This window comes from Palaemon carinicauda, chromosome 5, assembly GCF_036898095.1.
Source record: "Palaemon carinicauda isolate YSFRI2023 chromosome 5, ASM3689809v2, whole genome shotgun sequence".
NCBI classification, from domain to species: domain Eukaryota; kingdom Metazoa; phylum Arthropoda; class Malacostraca; order Decapoda; family Palaemonidae; genus Palaemon; species Palaemon carinicauda.
In genome coordinates, this window is record NC_090729.1 from 94,054,713 (window position 1) to 94,074,141 (window position 19,429).

The window sequence follows — 19,429 nt, forward strand, 5'->3', positions numbered from 1 at the left end:
ATGGATTGGGATCTGGAAGTACGCATCCTTCAGATCCGGTGTGCACATGAAGTCTTGCGGTCTCACTGCAAGTCTGATCGTGTCTGCTGTCTCCATGCTGAACGAAGTTTGTTTGACAAACTTGTTCAGGGCTGAGAGATCGATGACTGGTCTCCAGCCTCCAGACGCCTTTTTTACAAGAAAGAGTTGACTGAAGAAGCCTGGGGAGCCGTCGTCGACCTCCTGGAGAGCATCCTTCTTGAGCATGGTCTCAACCTCTGCCCAAAGGGCTAACACTGGATTCGCTGTCAGGGGAGGTGGAGATGTCGTGAATGGGACGCGATAACCCTGGCCGATCACAGAGACCGTCCAAGAATCGGCCCCAAGTTGCTGCCACCTGTGCACGCAACTTTTCAGGCATCCCCCCAGGTGGACACGCGGGGGGATTGCCGATCTAGCGCTTGCGGCCACGGCCGCTGCCCCTAGGATTCTTTCCTCCCCTAGAGGACTTGCCGCGCCTTCTGTCCTTGATTTGAAAGGGCTGCGGCTTAGACACCGCTGCCTTAGCTGCCGGAGCCTGCTTCGGTGTCTTGCGAGGCTGCTGTTGCTGTTGAGGTGCCGGAGGCTTGTAGGGCCGAGATGTCAGGGCCCTCTGGAGGAGAGAATCTTGATTCGATCTCCCCCACCTCTCAGCTATTCGTTCTATGTCCCTGGGCTCAAGCAGATCCCTCCCAGTGACGGAGGAGTGCCTGAGCCTGCAGACGTCCACGGCGGGGACCTTCGGATGGAACTTCTCGGTCACTGCGTCGCGACACTTGAGGATTGAGTTAGCCCACAGGTTAGCAACCTGGTGAGCGAGGAACTCGATCGAACGCGTTCCCGAGAGGAGGAAGGTCTCCAAAGCCTTCCTATTGCTCTCTTTGGACAGATCCTCAGAGCACAATAGCATGCCCAGAGATCCCAGCCAAACGTCCAGCCACGAAGTCTTCGCGACCTTCTCAAGGTTCAGGACCTCCGACGCCGAGAACGTCACCTGCCGGGCGGAGAGCTTCTCGAGAGGAGTTCCCCTGGTCAGCTCTTCCACGGAATGGTGGAGCGGAAGGGCCATACTGGACTCCCCCATGATCTCAAAGTACCTCCTCTGATGCACTCGAGGAGGCGGGAGGAGTTTGAACCCGGCAGAAGAACGACCGGAGGAGGCGAGCTCGGAGAGCTGAGCTTCGACCCTGTCCCTGGCCCCTTTCACCCCTTTGGACCAAGGCAAAGCTGCGCTGGACTTAGGGGGTTTCTGGGTGCCGTAGACTTGGTCTAGCACCGTGTCCTTGCCCTCACGAGGGGCAGTCTCCGGGTCCTTAAACTTGTTGAGTTGCCTCATCAAGCATAGGACCTGCCAGAAAGCGTGTTCCGACTCGAACTGGTCTCCTCCTTGCCGACTGGCAGCTAAGTCTCCGGTCCCCAAAGGCTCATCTTGGGGAGATACGTGGACGTCCTCCCGGGGTCTAGTTTGCTCTGGACGGATCTTGAATGACGATTTAGGAATCGTCTTGGAGTCCTTGGGCTCCCTCCTAGGAGGAATACAGGACTCCAGCAAAGAGGTCCGGAAGGGGCTTCCTCGCGAGAAGTTTCTCTCCGAAGAGGAGGGGTTCCTCCCATTGGTGCCGTGGGGGACAACCCTGCCTCGCTGGACTCTCCTGAGGACGGATCCACCCCGACCGCAGGAGGAGAAACAGCACGCGTAGGAGAAGGCGTAGGCGTCCTCCTGACCGACCTCTTGGGAGCCAACTTCTCCCGAGGAGAAGTCACCACGAAGTCCACTCCTCTCCTTCTCTTCAGCGGGGATGAGTCTGCCGTTGGTTTAAGTCCCATATCAACGAGGGCAGGCTTCACAGCCTGAACCACTGCGTTCGTTATGTGACGGAACCAAGGCTGACGGATAACTGACGCTGTGTCAGTTATCCCTGCTAGAGGGAAGAGGATCTCCTAACCCTTCGGAGTGGACACCACGGGGCCTGCCTGAAAAGAATAGGAAAAAGAATGTTGCATGGACCTCTCCGTAGATCCTTCCTGGTCCTGGTAGGCAATCCTACGCTTGCACGGAGGCGATCCAGAGGCTGATCTGGAAGTCCGTGTCCCTATCAGTTGGCCGCGCTGATGATCCCTGCGAGAATGGGGATCAACGCGTTCCCTCGCCAACGCGCCATCGTGTCCACGCGCCATCGCGCCCACGCCCACGAGCGACCGCTCCCGCGCGCATTCTTCCACACGCGTTTGCCAGGTGGAGAGAACGCCGGCGCTTTGGCGAGCGATGTCGCGTGTACTCCAAAGAACGACGGCGCGTGTCACGGACGGGCGAACGACTGCGCACAGGCGATTTATCGTGCGGGCGAGTCGGAGACCTGGGGCGATCAGACTTAAGAGGGCGATGGCCCCCAGGAGAGCGTTTGCGCACAGGCGAGTGATCGCGTGAACACGCAGGAGATCGTTGGCACGTAGTAAGATTACTGCTCACATCTGAAGAGGTGGACGGAGACGAACACGCAGGCAAACGCTCGCAAACAGGAGCTTTAGCTCGCTGTTGCGCCGGAGCAGGAGGGCGCGCAGATGCGCGTGGGCGAGGCGACGGGATGGAACCCTTGCCTAAGTCCAGATCTGGCGATCGTGGACGCGGTGGTGATTGTTGGCGCGCTGGGAGCGCATCAGGAACAGGCTGAACAGTAGCGCGGCTGCGCACAGGAGAACGAGGGCGCTCAGGAGAACGTGGGTGCGCCTTGCGCACATCAGGAACATGAGGGCGCTGCTTCGCAGGAGAGCGCTGGCGAGCAGGTGATCGCTGGCGAGTTAAGTCCGAAGACTGTAACTCTGGGGAGCGCTTGAGCGCTACTGCACGCGAACGCGCAGGGGAACCCTGACGCGCAAGGGACTTACCCACACCGTGAGTAGAGTCCCTTTTCCCCGAAGGGATCGGTGCCTGTTCGATAACAGGGTGAGAAGGTGCCCAAAGCGAATCTGCAGCCAGGAACGGAGAAGGCAGGTCGGAAGGTCTGACAGGCGTAGGGGATCGCGAACGATCCGCGGAGAGGTCAAGGGGCGCTGCTGTGACGGGCTGCTCCTGACGGGGGGCTCCTCCTTAGGGGGAGGATCAGGAGGGGACGGCCCAAAGAGGCACCTCCTAATTCCTTTATAGGGAGAAGGAAGTCCTCTGCTGCGAAGAGGCCGACGGGCCTTACGTCGAATACGACCACGAGGAAGGGCGTCCGGGTCATCAATCCTCCGAAGAGGAGTCTCTGTCAGCGCGCTCCCCCGAGGGGGAGACCCACCCGCAGGAGAGACCGTGGGACTCCCCTCCCCCCTCGGAGGATCTTCGGAGGGGGGCGGAGAGCTCTCAGCAACGTCCACAACAGGAGCAGTATCAAGGGTTTGACCAGACCCGTCGGAAGGCTCAGCCAAAACAGTGTCGACAAAATCCGAAGGGAATACCTCCGGTATTACCGGCGACTGTTTGACCGCAGCCCCCAACTGGATCAGGTCAAACAGGGCTTCCTTGGAGGGCGAGCCCTTAAGCCCCAAGGAAGCACAAAGCTGGAACAAATCATTATTAGACACAGTTTGGTCATATTCATCAAATTCCAAATTATCCTCCCCCGGAGGAGAAGAGGGAGCTGCCACGCTAAAGGAGGCAATGCCCTCTCCCGCACCCCGAGGTCGGGAAACACCACTAGGGCCTGCGCTACCACTCGGCAGTCTCTCACGAGAGACCGATCGAGTGGGAGCTTCGGAGGAGGTTCGGGCGGCGGAAGAGGAGTCCTTAGAGCCTTCCTTCTTCAAGGTTGCCCCTGAAGGAGAACGGTCTCTCTTGGACTTCTTCTTACGCCGACGGCCGAACTTCTCCCACTGGGAGGCAGACCACTCCCAACACTCAATGCAAGTATTCTCCCTATCACACCGTCGGCCTCGGCACTGCGGGCAAAGGGTGTGAGGTTCAGTGTCCTCCGCTGACATGAAGGTCCCACAAGGGCGGCCAGCGAGTCCAGGGAACTTGCGCATAACGAAGAAAACGGTCAAGGCCAACTTCCAAACACACAGAACTAGAAAATGCAAAAAAACAAATTAAGGCTGTCATTAACGAGGACGAAAACAGCATCGTCTCTACTTCGTCCGAGCCAAAAGTGAAGTGGGACAACTCACTGGTGTGTGGGGGGGGAGGGGTAGCAAGCTACCCCTTCCCTACCCCCTGCTAACTAGCGGGGGGTAGTTAAACCCTTGTTAAAATTCTAATGGCTCGTCATTTCAGCTACGCCGAAAGTAAACCCCTATGTAAATAGCGTGGTTTGTATTTCGGTTACGGAACAACTTGAGGTTAGTGCGAGCAAGGAATCAACGTTTACACCAAACTCGGCAGAGAAGAACTGGAGAACTTTGGAATAGTGATGGTATCCTGGCGAGTGTTGGCGCTAGTGTCCACCCAGCAACCCAACCCCTCGATCGCCCACGAGTTTTGAATCGGCTGCCGGACCGTCGGAGACGTTAGTTATATATACTGTATATCCACTGGCTAAGTTAAATATTTAAAAAGATTGGTTAATGACACATCCTCCCCCGGGGGGAGAGGTGGAGCTGCCTCGCTAGGGGAGGCAACGCCATTTCTCGAACCCCGAGTTTGGAAAACAGAACCATGGTCTACGCCACCACTCGACGACCTCTCGAAAGAGACCGCTCTAATGGGAGCTTCGGAGGAGGTTTGGGCAACGGAAGAAGAGTCCTTGGGTTTTTCTCCTTTCAAAGAAACCTTCGAAGGAGAAAGATCCCGCTTGGACTTCTTCTTACGTCGCCGAGAAAACCTCTCCCACTGGGAGGTAGACCACTCCCTACACTCACCACACTTGTTATTACTTTCACACCGTTGACCTCTACAGTTAGGGCAAAGGGTGTGAGGGTCTGTCTCGACTGCCAACTTGAATGTTCCGCAGGGGCGGTCGGGTAATCCAGGACAGGTGCGCATAGTCGCAGAGGCCAACTTCACACACAAACCTGTCAAAGAAAAAGCAAAAAAGCATTAATGGCTGCCAAAAGAGAGGCGAGGATGAGAGAGGACACGTCCGTCTACCATCCGAGCCGAGAGCAAAGTGAGCTCAAGCACAGGTGTGTGTGTGTGTGTGCGGGGGGGGGGGGGGGGGGGGGGTAGCGAGCTACCCTCCCCTACCCCCGCTAACTAGCGGTGTGGGTAGTAAACCCTCGTTAAATTTTAATAGCTTGTTATTTCAGCTACGCCGAAAGTAATACAGTGAACCCTCGTTTATCGCGGTAGATAGGTTCCAGACCCGGCCGCGATAGGTGAAAATCCGCGAAGTAGTGACACCATATTTTCCTATTTATTTAACATATATATTCAGACTTAAAACCTTCCCTTGTATGTAGTACTGTTAACAAACTACCCTTTAATGTACAGAGCACTTAATGCATGTACTACAGAACCCTAAACTAAAACAGGCACAGATATTAAAGGCGATTTTATATCATGCGTTTCCTAAACACGCCAAATAGCACGATAAAAAATGGCAACCAATGTTTTGTTTATGTTTATCTCTGATCATAATGAAGAAAAAAACGCATTTACACATCTGTGTATAGGTAAGCTTTTGCATCCATTATATTGATTATTCAGTACAGTATGTTGATTTGGTTATTACTAATGTTTTACTTAATTTTTCTTAGGACTTCCAAATGAAATGTTTTTCTTTATGACGCCGCCTTAAACGACGGCGTCATAAAGTACGCTCAGTAAACAAACTAAGGAATTTAACGCGCATGACGAAAGTGATAAATAATGATATTACAGTAAAAGCTTTTATAAAATATGTTATTACAAATATTATTTACCGTATCTATATAAAATCATACATACGTAGCAAAGCAGGAAAACAATCTACGAGAGAGAGAGAGAGAGAGAGAGAGAGAGAGAGAGAGAGAGAGAGAGAGAGAGAGAGAGAGAGTTGTTTCACATACGTCAATGTAAATTTTAAACAAAAAAAATAGCCCCATTTCATATAAAATAGATTACAAATATTTTACTTTATCATATTACAGTAGTCTGTATAATACTGTAAAGTTCAGTACAGTATGTTGTTGTTATAGTCGTGGCGATGAAATTCTCATGAAACAAAAACACGCCATTTGATTACAACAGCTGATTCTCTCTCTCTCTCTCTCTTCTCTCTCTCTCTCTCTCTCTCTCTCTCTCTCTCTCTCTCTCTCTCTCTCTCTCTCTCTCTCTCTCTCTCTCTCTCTTCGTGTTATACAATACTTACATTTAGATGAAGAAACTAAAATTAGTTTTCTTAGTGTCAATACGAAACGAAAAAATTAGGCCGAGTCTACATCCATTTCAATCATAGCTAAAAATACGGCATCCGATTTCATCAGCAAACCACTATTTTTTGAGAAATGATATTTTAATTATAAAATAAATTTTTGAATATACTTACCCGGTGAATATATAGCTGCAACTCTGTTGCTGGACAGACAAAAAACTGTACAAAAAAACTCGCCAGCGATCGCTATACAGGTTGCGGGTGTGCCCATCAGCGCCAGCTGTCGGCCAGATACCAAGCTCCATGTAAACAAAGACTCAATTTTCTCCTCGTCCCACTGCGTCTCTATTGGGGAGGAAGGGAGGGTCATTTAATTTATATATTCACCGGGTAAGTATATTCAAAAATTTATTTTATAATTAAAATATCATTTTTAAATATTTAACTTAGCCGGTGAATATATAGCTGATTCACACCCAGGATGGTGGGTAGATACCAGTAAAATATGTTTACATTTTATGAGTTAAGAGTTTTTATTTCATTTTAGAAGTTATCAAAATAACAAAAACAAAATAAATAGGTACCTGGTAAGGAAGTCGACTTGTACGATTACTCTGCCTTATAAGTACGTCTTCCTTACAGAGCCTCGCGATCCTCTCAGGATGCTGATAGACCCCTAGGAGCTGAAGTATCAAGGGCTGCAACCCATACAACAGGACCTCATCAAACCCCTAATCTGGGCGCTCTCAAGAAATGACTTTGACCACCCGCCAAATCAACCAGGATGCGAAAGGCTTCTTAGCCTTCCGGACAACCCATAAAAACAACATTAAAAACATTTCAAGAGACAGATTAAAAGGATATGGAATTAGGGAATTGTAGTGGTTGAGCCCTCACCCACTACTGCACTCGCTGCTACGAATGGTCCCAGTGTGTAGCAGTTCTCGTAAAGAGACTGGACATCCTTTAGATAAAAAGACGCGAACACTGACTTGCTTCTCCAATAGGTTGCGTCCATTATACTTCGCAGAGATCTATTTTGCTTAAAGGCCACGGAAGTTGCTACAGTTCTAACTTCGTGCGTCTTCACCTTAAGCAAAGCTTGGTCTTCCTCACTCAGATGTGAATGAGCTTCTCGTATTAACAATCTGATAAAGTATGATAAAGCATTCTTTGACATAGGTAAAGATGGTTTCTTAACTGAACACCATAAAGCTTCAGATTGGCCTCGTAAGGGTTTGGTACGCTTTAAATAGAACTTAAGAGCTCTAACAGGGCATAAGACTCTTTCTAGTTCATTGCCTACGATCTCCGATAAGCTGGGAATATCGAAAGATTTAGGCCAAGGCCGAGAAGGCAGCTCATTTTTGGCTAGAAAACCAAGTTGCAGCGAACAGGTGGCTTTTTCTGACGAAAATCCGATGTTCTTGCTGAAGGCATGAATCTCACTGACTCTTTTAGCCGAGGCTAAGCATACCAGGAAAAGAGTCTTTAGAGTGAGATCTTTCAGGGAGGCTGATTGTAACGGCTCAAACCTGTCTGACATGAGGAATTTTAGCACCACGTCTAAATTCCATCCAGGGGTAGCCAAACGACGCTCCTTGGTGGTCTCAAAAGACTTAAGGAGGTCTTGAAGATCTTTACTGTTGGAAAGATCTAAGCCTCTATGCCGGAAGACTGATGCCAACATGCTTCTGTAGCCCTTGATAGTGGGAGCTGAAAGGGATCGTCCTTTTCTCAGGTATAAGAGAAAATCAGCTATTTGAGCTACAGAGGTACTGGTCGAGGATACAGAAACTGACTTGCACCAGTCTCGGAAGGCTTCCTACTTCGACTGGTAGACTCTAATGGTGGACGCTCTCCTTGCTCTAGCAATCGCACTGGCAGCCTCCTTCGAAAAGCCTCTAGCTCTCGAGAGTCTTTCGATAGTCTGAAGGCAGTCAGACGAAGAGCGAGGAGGCTTTGGTGTACAGTACCTTCTTTACGTGAGGCTGACGTAGAAGGTCCACCCTTAGAGGAAGACTTCTGGGAACGTCTACTAGCCATCGAAGTACCTCGGTGAACCATTCTCTCGTGGGCCAGAGGGGAGCAACTAACGTCAACCTTGTCCCTTTGTGAGAGGCGAACTTCTGCAGTACCTTGTTGACAATCTTGAACGGTGGGAATGCGTAGAGATCCAGATGTGACCAATCTAGGAGGAAGGCATCTATATGTATTGCTGCTGGGTCCGGGACTGGGGAGCAATAGATTGGAAGCCTCTTGGTCAGCGAGGTTGCAAAGAGATCTATGGTTGGTTGGCCCCAAGTGGCCCAAAGTCTCTTGCACACATCCTTGTGGAGGGTCCATTCTGTTGGAATTACTTGCCCTTTCCGACTGAGACAATCTGCTATGACATTCAAGTTGCCTTGGATGAACCTCGTTACTAGGGAGATGTCTTGACCTTTTGACCAGATGAGCAGGTCCCTTGCGATCTCGTACAACGTCAGTGAGTGGGTACCTCCTTGTTTGGAGATGTACGCCAAGGCCGTGGTGTTGTCCGAGTTTACTTCCACCACTTTGCCTCGAAGGAGATACTCGAAGCTTTTCAAGGCCAGATGAACTGCCAACAGCTCCTTGCAGTTGATATGCATGCTCCTCTGACTCGAGTTCCACAGAACTGAGCATTCCCGACCGTCCAGTGTCGCGCCCCAGCCCAAGTCCGATGCGTCCGAGAAGAGAACGTGGTAGGGAGTCTGAACAGCCAGGGAAGACCCTCTCTTAGGTTGATATTGTCCTTCCACCAAGTCAGACAAGACTTTATCTTTCCGGAAATCGGGATCGAGACCGCTTCTAGCGTCTTGTCCTTTTTCCAGTGAAAAGCCAGATGGTATTGAAGAGGACGGAGGTGTAGTCTTCCTAGTGATACAAACTGTTCCAGGGATGACAGCGTCCCCACCAGACTCATCCACAGCCTGACTGAGCAGCGTTCCTTCTTCAGCATCTTCTGGATGGATAGCAGGGCTTGATCTATTCTGGGGGCTGATCGTCTTGTTGTTCAGCAACGTCCTCATCAGATAGTTCCTCATCCGAAAACTGATGAGGAAACAGCAACGGAGTGGGCAACGTCTGGCTCGCTGAGTCCGGTCGCACTGGTGCATGCGTGACGGAGCCGGACGCAACGTCATGGAACTGCTGCACAGTCTGTGAACTGTCAACAACCATGGGTGCGCGAGGAAGCACAGCGTCCACCCGAGACTGTCTAGACCGTCTGGGTTGTGCAGTCAACACCATACCAGGTTGCTGAGGTTGACACACCGCGTCACAACAAGTCACCTCTGCTGGTTGTTGAACGTCCTGAACGTCAACAACCACCTCCGAGCGTCGCTTAACGTCAACGTGCGGCTGGCAACCCACACTGGGTTGCATCGGTGGAGGAACCACCTCAACTGGTAGACGCGAGAAGGTTACCTCAGCGTCAACAGGACGCACAACCGACCGGTTGGAAGGTTGTTGGCCAGAAGGTTCGGCAGCAACCTTCTCCGCATTAAAGTCCTCTATCAAGGACGCAAGCTTGGACTGCATGTCTTGCAGCAAAGCCCATTTAGGGTCTACGGGAGCAGGTGCGGCAACAGACGGGGTTAGCGACTGAGGCGGTACCGCTTTCCATCCCTGAAAGCCTTGTTTATGCATGACATAATTGTACAGCAAAACTTCAAAGGCTCGAAAACAGCTGTGAAGTTGACCTGTAAAAAACTTGGAGCGTCTCCTGGCCAGGCGCCAGGGAGAGTCTACGAGATTTGAGAAGTCTATCTGGGCAGAGGCATGAACTCCCAAGCCGAGAACTTCTCTCGTGTCATATCAGACTTTCGCTCTATATGCCAGTTTAAAAGAAGGGAAAGCAAAGGCTGTATCCCCCAAACTCCTCCTGGTGATAAACCAGTCGCCTAGCAAACGTAAAGCTCTCTAGGAGAGCGAGAGAGCACTAGCTTATAAACAACGGCTTCGAAGTAGCTAGGCCTAGTGTAAGCTCTGACGTCTAGGCGAACGAGGAGCAGCAGTTACAAAAAGATCCGGACAAAGATCCTTAAAAAAATCATCATGATTTAATTAAAGTCCATAGAGGGCTAAGCAGCTTTAGGCTCCTCTCCGTCTGACAGAGTCCTCAAGGGAATATCAGTAGGAGGGGAACAGCAACTTCCTCATCTACAGGAACCTTGTCCGATAAAAGCTGAGTCTCAAGCAAGGGAGAGGCCTACCGTGGTGGCAATGCTTTACAAGCAGAGTCCACACGCACTGGTGCATTAGTAGCGGACCAGGACGCAACGTCATGTAACTGCTTGACAGTCTGTGAACTGTCAACAACAACAGGTGCGAGAGACCAGGACGCAACGTCATGTAACTGCTTGACAGTCTGTGAACTGTCAACAACAACAGGTGCGTGAGGACGCACAGCGTCCACTCGAGACTGCTTTGACTGCTTAGACTGAGCAGTCAAAACAACTCTAGAATGCGGAGGTTGACGCTCAGCGTCAAAACAAGTCAACTCCGATTGTTAGCAAACGTCCTGAACATCAACAGGAGCATCAGCAAGTGGCCTAATGTCCAAATGTAGCTGAAAATCCACACGAGACCGCATCGAGTGTGGTTCTAAACAACCTGACTGACGTGACTTAGCTACGCCAACGTCAACAGGAAGCACAAAGGAACGTTAGGTTGGCTGAAAGCCAGGATATCGATGAGATAAACGGCTAGACTCAACGGACTAATCGGCAGAATAGTCTTACATAAGGGAGGCAAGCATATTCTGTATGTCTTGCCGTACAACCCATTAAGGATCAACGGAAATGGTTGTGGTAAGAGACGAGGGTAACGTCTGTGACCGCAACACTTTGCCAACAAAAAAGACTCTCGGAGTCTGTGTTACGCTTTTGTTAGGCGGCGAGCAGTTTTCCGAGACTGCATAGGGTCAGAGCTGTCCTAATGGCTGCAAGCAGGACGCTGGACCTGTCCTAAAAGGACTGACTTTCGCTTAAGGGCTTCGAAACCTTATTACAGGTCTCTTATGCGAAAAGCCTTCGGATGACGAGGAGAAAAAACGTCTCTCTCGCCTTATGGTAGGGGAGATCTTGGTAAGATACACCCGATACCATAGAGGGAAACGTCTGTTCGTTGATCAAGGTCTCTTGAACCCATAAGTCGTTCGACATTACTTCTCCCCTGGGTTTGGGAGCTTGCAAGAGGTCCCGGACTAGGTGAACAACAGGCACGAACAGACGAACCCTCGGACGCAACACTGTAACACTTAGCGCAATATCACTTTATCACTTCGATTTTCTGTTTTGCACTTATTTCACTGAAATCAAAACTTTTACTGATTTCTACCTGAAGCACGCAATTCTACCCTCATCAAAAGGTAGTAATTGCGAAATCAGTCGTATAATGCAAGCTCATTAATACCAGCAAAAAACAGAAAACATATTTTAAGATAAAAAATTCAGTGGCTGGGGAAGAGACTAAACACTAGTTCATTCAAAACTACGTTTTCAATCTCTAACCGCACATAGCCTGGGGACGAGAATAAAAAACTAAAAACGTTTTATCCTTTCTCCCCGTACCGAGACTAGGGACGAGAGCAACTCGAGAACAACGTTACCCGCTTGAACGGAACGTTTTCTCTCCTCTCTCTCCCTCCGTCTCTATCTCTCTCTCTCTTTCTCTCTCGATTTCGCACCTAAGAGAAGAGCCCACTTACATTTCGTCAAAAAAAACATGTTATTTGACCAAAGGAAAAAAACTGAAAGGTTTTTCAATTAAAAAGTTCCTTTAAAATAGAATTTAAAACATTTAAGCTTTGAAAGAAGAATGAACAAAACGTCAGAATCGATTTACTCTTTCTGCAAAGTGAAACCGTGATACTCTCTCTCTCTATCGTAACAATAGAGCGCAAACTGCGTAGTATAAATAAACTAAACGTTAGTTCATCTTTGAAAATAGTACGAAGACTATTCAAAGAAATTCTTTCATAAAATATTTATTAAAAATATTCATTTAAAAGGTTTTAAATCATTAGCTCTTTAAAAGCTATTTACGATTGCAAAGGGCTCAACGTTGTTTAACTTCGGTTTCCAAGATAGGACCGCCTACTCTCAGGAAAGGTCGCATATAAACAAAACATTAAAATTTATTTTTTATGTTTATTATAAATGGAAAGTTAATCGAAGAGGCCTAAGAAAGGCGGAGAGATATAAAATATATAGAGGAAAATCTATAATTAATTTATAACGTGATAAGATAATTACTAAAAGCCTAAACACACTTCCGTCAAAGGGAAGGGTCGGCCATTTAAGAGTCAAAGAAAGTCCATGCTCTCTTTGTCACCAAAAATTAAATCTATCCAAAACGAGTTCAAGATTTAAGATGAAGAAAAAACACCTGCACTGCGAAAGCTCAAACCAGAATATAGTACTTCACCAAAGATGATGGGAAAAACTCCAGGTTTCAACAGCGAGTAAAGTACGTCTTGTCGACACGTCGACAGAGAGAAAATTGAGTCTTTGTTTACATGGAGCTTGGTATCTGGCCGACAGCTGGCGCTGATGGGCACACCCGCAACCTGTATAGCGATCGCTGGCGAGTTTTTTTTGTACAGTTTTTTGTCTGTCGAGCAACAGAGTTGCAGTTATATATTCACCGGCTAAGTTAAATATTTAAAAATATCATTTTATTCTAGAAAATTGCCACTCTTTAAATAGTTAATTGCACATTAAGAAAGCGTGTACTTTTGTTTTTAAATTTCGGGTGTGTTTTAAAAATCGAGTATTGTTGACTTCTTTTTGTTTTACTTTTGGCTGTGATTAGATCAGCTGTCATCTAGCTGCCGCTCTTGAGTGTGTACGAATACACTAACAAAGTATCGTTTATACCATTTCTTAACTTATTCAAACCGTCTACAGTATACAGTTGATATTACATAAGCACCAATGTGTTATAACCTATCAAATTTTTTTGTTTATTACATTTAAACCCCTCCCTCTCTCTCTCTCTCTCTCTCTCTCTCTCTCTCTCTCTCTCTCTCTCTCTCTCTCTCTCTCTACCTCTACCTGTCTCTCTCTGTGGGCTACTTTTCACTACCTCCCATTCCTTACCTCTCTCTATCTCTCTAACAAATGATATCTTTGTTGCTCCTCAAAGTTTCATTTATATTGAAAATCGATCATGATTCAATTTTCCTTACTTTCTCCAATCTCGCACCATCGGTCACATCGCGGTATTTTCGATATTTCCGGAAAATCTGCGATATATGTATATACATGGGTTATGAAAAAAATCCGCGAAGTGGTGAATCCGCGATGGTCGAACCGCGAAGTAGCGAGGGTTCACTGTACCCCTATTAAATAGCGTGGTTTGTACAGTATGTCAGTTACGGAACAAATCCCGCTTGGACCTCTTCTTCCGTCGTCGCGAAAACCTCTCCCACTGGGAAGAAGACCACTCCCTACACTCACTACCCTTGTTGACGCTATCACACTGTTGACCTCCGCAAGAAGGACAAAGGGCGTGAGGATCGGTCTCGACCGCCGACGTGAATGATCCACAGGGGCGGTCGGGAAGTCCAGGGCAGGTGCGCATGGTCGCAAAAGTCAACTTCACACACAGTCTAAGAGAAAAGAAAACGCAAAAAGCATTAATGGCTGCCAATTGTCGGCGAGGATGAAGAACAGCAACGTCCGTTTACCATCCGAGCCGAAAGCAAAGTGGGCTCAATCACAGGTGTATGAGGGGGAGCGGTAGCGAGCTACCCTCCCTACCCCCGCTAACTAGCGGTGTGGGTAGTAAACCCTCTTTAAAAATTAATGGCTTGTCATTTCAGCTACGCTGAAAGTAATACCCCTATTGAATGGCGTGGTTTGTATTCCAGTTACGGAACAAACGGAAGTTAGTGACAAGGCCTCCCCTGGGGGGAGAGGTGGTGATGCTTTGCAAGGGGAAGCAACCTCATCTCTCGAGACCCAGGGTTGGTCAGAAATAAATAGGTCTATGCTACTACTCGACGGTCTCTCGAAAGAGACCGACTGAGTAAGAGCTTTGGAGGAGGTTTGGGCGACGGAAGAAGAGGCCTTGCGGTTTTTCTCCCTTCGAAGCAACCTTCGAAGGAGAAATATCCCACTTGGACCTCTTCTTCCGCCATCGCAAAAACCTTTCCCACTGGGAGGATGACCACTCCCTACACTCACTACACTTGTTGACGCTATCACACCGTTGACCTCTGCAAGGACAAAGGGCACAAGAATCGGTCTCGACCGCCGACATGAATGTTCCACAGGGGCGGTCGGGAAGTCCAGGGCAGGTGCGCATGGTCGCAGAAGTCAACTTCACACACACAATCTAAGAGAAAAGAAAACGCAAAAAGCATTAATGGCTGCCAATTGTCGGCGAGGATGAAGCACAGCAACGTCCGTTCACCATCCGAGCCGAAAGCAAAGTGGGCTCAATCACAGGTGTGTGAGGGGGAGTGGTAGCAAGCTACCCTCCCTACCCCCCACTAACTAGCGGTGTGGGTAGTTAACCCTCGTTAAAAATGAATGGCTCGTCATTTCAGCTACGCCGAAAGTAATACCCCTATTAAATAGCGTGGTTTGTATTCCAGTTACAGAACAAAAAAAAATTTAACATTATTTCCTAAACTAAAGATATTAGTAATATAATGTTTGTATTTCACCCCTTTCCTTGCCATCTCTAAAAGTTTTCTATTGGCTAGAAGTCTTTTGCCGACGGTTTCTCTCATTTGTCCAAGCCGAAGACATTATTGAAGAAAACTTGTTCGGTGTGAATATAGCTGCATGAAATAAGAGAAAACATAAGCATTCGCCTTCTTCATATTTGTTAACAAGACCTTACATTTACTAAATAGCTTGAAATAACTTTTTTCACTGTGGCTATCTATAATCTCAGGTGTCTTGATAAAGGCCTCCACAATCCCATACTCTTCATATAATTCATACATGACAATTTTTTTTTAATGTTAAGCCTTGGCTGCATCGTAGAATTCTTCAAAAGGTATTGCTCTTGTTAGACTCAATTTTGACAATTTGTTATGAAAGTTGTCTTCAGAGAAGTGATACCTTCCACTTGAGTACTTTATAACTCTTTCCGAGAAAGCAATGATAGTCTGTTTTATATGTCATAGACAAATCTGGTGTAAGTTGGTTAGGCTTGGTATTTACTGCAAAGCCAAAATATGGTACATGTATTAGTATTTATTCATACTTTTCGTATTAATATATTTTATAGACTAAAAAAGCAGGACAAATTAACGTCCTTCTTAAGGAGAAGCAGGACAAAGGACAGATTGCTCAAAAACCAGACTTTCCTTCCTAATGCAGGACATCTAGCCACCCTCGTTCCAATGTCCTAATATTGTACTACACTATTCTATAATATAACCAATTCTTACATCATTTTGATTACTTGTTTACTATAACTTCTGGAATTTTAAAACGTCTATAAATTGAAAAATATGGTTTTCTTCAATTATTTTCATGGTAAATATATGATGCTCTAATTTCTAGTGAAACTGGAATTCGCTATAAGAAATGGAGGAGTGCTGGCTAGTTTGGTATTTTTCTCTATAGGTTTAATAGGGGCCGGGGCTTTAGAACTTACATATCAGTCTATTAAAATGTGAAACATGTTTTTCACTCCAAGTCCATTGTTTACATCTGAGAGACTGAAGGGGACTTATTGCACATGCATCTTTTCCATGGTTTGGGGAGGTTTCTGTGCATTTACAAAGACGTATTTGTCAGGTGGTTTTTTTAAACCAATTAACAGCTTAAAAGTACGTCTTCATAAGTTCTCGGATGTTGTTCTATAACTGCCCTTTTTTTCCCACCTTCGTGTTCAGTTTCAACTTAACCACCATCTCGTAAAGATATCTTCAAGAAGGAACTTAGAGGAAGCACATCAATCTATTTTGAAATTTAGTGTAATTTCGTTTATGTCGGCAATTGATTATGATGAAAATGCTCTCTGTTCAGTGTAAAGCTATTGTTACTCATGTGTAATTAAAAAATAACAGCGAAATAATGCCTCAAAGGTCCGATTCGGACTTAATTTTCAGGGAAGGCCAGCACATTTTCTACTGCAAAGCTTTTGTACAGATTGCCAAGAAAAAAAAAGCGACGGTGTCAATTATAAGGTAAGGAATTATTTCTGATTTACTTTGTGACCTGGGAAGGGGGATCCGGCTAGCGGTTGTGACCTGGGAAGGGGGGTCGGGGGGCTTGCCGCCCCGTTGGGGGTTTGTGACCTGGGAAGGGGGGGTCTGGGAGGCTTGCCCCCCAGCTAGAGATTGTGACCTAGGAACTACTAGGTTAGGTTAGGTGGGTTTGTTAGGTTTTGTACCCATTTACAAACCTCAAAAGTGTTAAATAATCATGTTTGGCTGGTTTTCAGCTATTTACATGAACCATATATTTTTCCAACTGGTTATCTTGGGCTTATTTTGCATTTCTGACCAATAATATTACTGCAAATCACTCGTTAATTACATTTCTCCACCCAAATAACCCCAGTTTCCCACTGGGGTCCCCCATAATTGTCTTTATATAAGGGGATCCAAAAACTCATAAACAGGTGGTTTGCCACAATAATCATGATCAGAAATGCATAAAACACAGGATAGCGAGTAGGAAAAATAAATGGTTCATGTACTTGGCTAGAAATAAAATTATCATACGTTTACCATTTTCATTAAAAACTGCATTTCAAGTCCCAGTCAATACACCAAGAACACTCCTCATTTTCTGCTTAACAACTATTAGTTCCCTATCATGTTTTCTTACCATTTTGAATACTTTAATATTATGTCACCTTTTTTCTTTGGGTATCGTTGCTATTTTTATTAACTTTGTGGTCTTCCAGTGGGTTCCATGCGTGTCCTGTTCACCTCCCTTTGTGATTATTATTGGTAGCCTACGGGACCAGACAGGTTAGTTCGACTGAGAAAATAATACATTATCTTACCTTATTCCTATCTTTTTTGTCTGTTAAAATTTGCCGTTAACTTTTCATTCTATTTACTGGTTAGGTTAAGATTACACTGTTCACAATAATATAAGTTACTACCAAAACTTGAAAGGACAGAAGTCAGGAGCATTAGTAGTAACGAAATAGTCACAACTCTGTATCGGTTCACAACTTCTTATTTAACCAAGTTTCCTGTGACTACATTGGAGTGAAATTGAGTCTTTACAGGATTCAATGAAAAATTGAGTTGGGCAATGTGTTTGAAAGTATTACATTTTTTATACAAATGTCTTGCTTTAGTGGAGATATAGTAAATTATAGATGCACTAACAAAAATATGATCTGGATTGTTTACAAGAGTAGGTCATATTTAATGTAGTAATTGACTAATAGTGAGTCTTTAATTATATAAATAAGACTATATGTATGCTGTTGTGGACTTCTGGAGTTACTTCCAAGCGCACTTTTTCTTACTTTATTCTAAGGCTAAGGGGACGGTCCTCTCGGCATGTGCACTACAGCACCTACAAGATATGTCTGCCGTATACATTTGTAAGTACATTCTAAGGATGTCATGATATTGCTGGTAATAAAACAATTCAACTTAAAGAACTGATAAATGAAAAATGCTTTGACATATTAAATAATATGACCACCGTTTTCATTCATATTCCGAGAGAAGGCAAGTTAGGGGGTGGGGGTTAGGCTTTTCGATCGCAATAGTTATTTTAATCTCAAAAATATATCTTTAATTTTGAATACCTGGAAATCACTTTGCATACATAAAAAAAGAAAGAGTATCAAACGTGATAGTCCACACACCTCCTAGGACATATACAATTGTCTCCCTTTTTTTCTTTTTTCTATTTTAGATTGTAAGGACAGTGTGACAAGCGTCACCAAGATCAACTGATACTTTATTCGTTGTTGTTGGGGTATTAAAGCCAACACTTGTTGTTGGCACGGGCCTTTCCCTTGGTTGGCCCGTAGGTGATCTGTAAAAATTTTAAGGTAGTTGCATTAATGGAAATTTGAAAAGTTTTTAGTGGTAGAAAAAGATGTGGATAGGGTAAGGATGATGGTGGTAGTGGTAGAGGGCCATCATTTCTCGGATAGTGGTAGTTTGAAAAGTGGGGATGTAAGGCTTTTGAAGATTAGAGAAAAATTGTGCAGGTGGGGTTGTCCAACCCTTTACTCCCTAGGGTCCCTGCAGAGAGATTTTTAGTGGTAGATTAGTTGAGAAGTGAAAGGGGGTGATGTGAATAGAGCCTTACAATGAGGGGATGAGATGGTGCATGGAATGAGGAGGTCTTACCTTGGTGGAGGTAGTGTTGAAAGCAACTGTGCATGTGTGTCTATGCTTTCGACAATTGCTTTTGCCAGTGTGGCTGCCTCTTTCATGGCATGTGGTGTGTTGGTGTCTACAAGTAGATCACCTCGTAGCTGTGCTGTTTCTCTGCATTCTAGTAGATAGTGCAGTGGAGCTTGTTGTGGTATGACATCACAGTGTTCACACCTTCTCTGGATGTCATCTAGGAGTTCCCAGTTTGCTTTGTAACCCAGCCGGAGTCTGTGTATACATACTGCCAGTTTTCTTGGGGTGTCTGTCTATGGGAGGGGGTTCTAGTTCCGATGCCCATTTGTACCATGTTGCAGAGGGAGAGCCATTCTCTATCCTCATATGTGGTTCCTTGATTAGGTTGTCCTTGAGCTGTGTCTTTATTTTGCTTTTGATTTGTTGCAGTGCAGGCTGTATGTGCACCTGTACATTGTGAATGTGTTTGGTGCTTTTGGCTAGCTCATCAGCCTTTTCATTCCCTGGTATCCCGATGTGACTGGGGATCCAGTTTATAGTTACTAGTCTGTTTCTTTCATTATGTTGATGTAAGAGGATTTTAATGTCCGCTATCAGGGATTTGTTTTCTTTGTTTTTGTCCTGCTGTAGGGCCTGCACTGAGGATCGTGAATCAGTATGGATGACTACTGGTCCTTCCTCATTTTCAATAGAGTATTTTAATGCTTGCTGTATTGCGACAAGCTCTGTCTGCAGGGTGGAGACATTATTGGATGTTCTCCAGCAAGCTGTGAACTTGCAGGAGTGAACTGCCGCTCCTGCTGTTTGGGTTCCAGGATCT

General features: G+C 46.2%; 1 protein-coding gene across 2 annotated transcripts in view; it reads right to left on the bottom strand.

Moving 5' to 3' along the window:
• Positions 1-17,471, bottom strand: part of mst (misato mitochondrial distribution and morphology regulator) — a 963,151-nt gene extending 945,680 nt beyond the window's left edge. The window contains exon 1 of one of the 2 annotated variants that reach the window (XM_068373866.1): positions 17,292-17,471. The gene's annotated coding sequence lies outside the window, so the exon portion shown is untranslated. Of the gene's footprint in view, positions 1-17,110; positions 17,226-17,291 lie in introns of those variants that run through there. The other variant, XM_068373867.1, reaches the window with a different exon arrangement.
• Between the last annotated feature and the right edge of the window lie 1,958 nt (positions 17,472-19,429).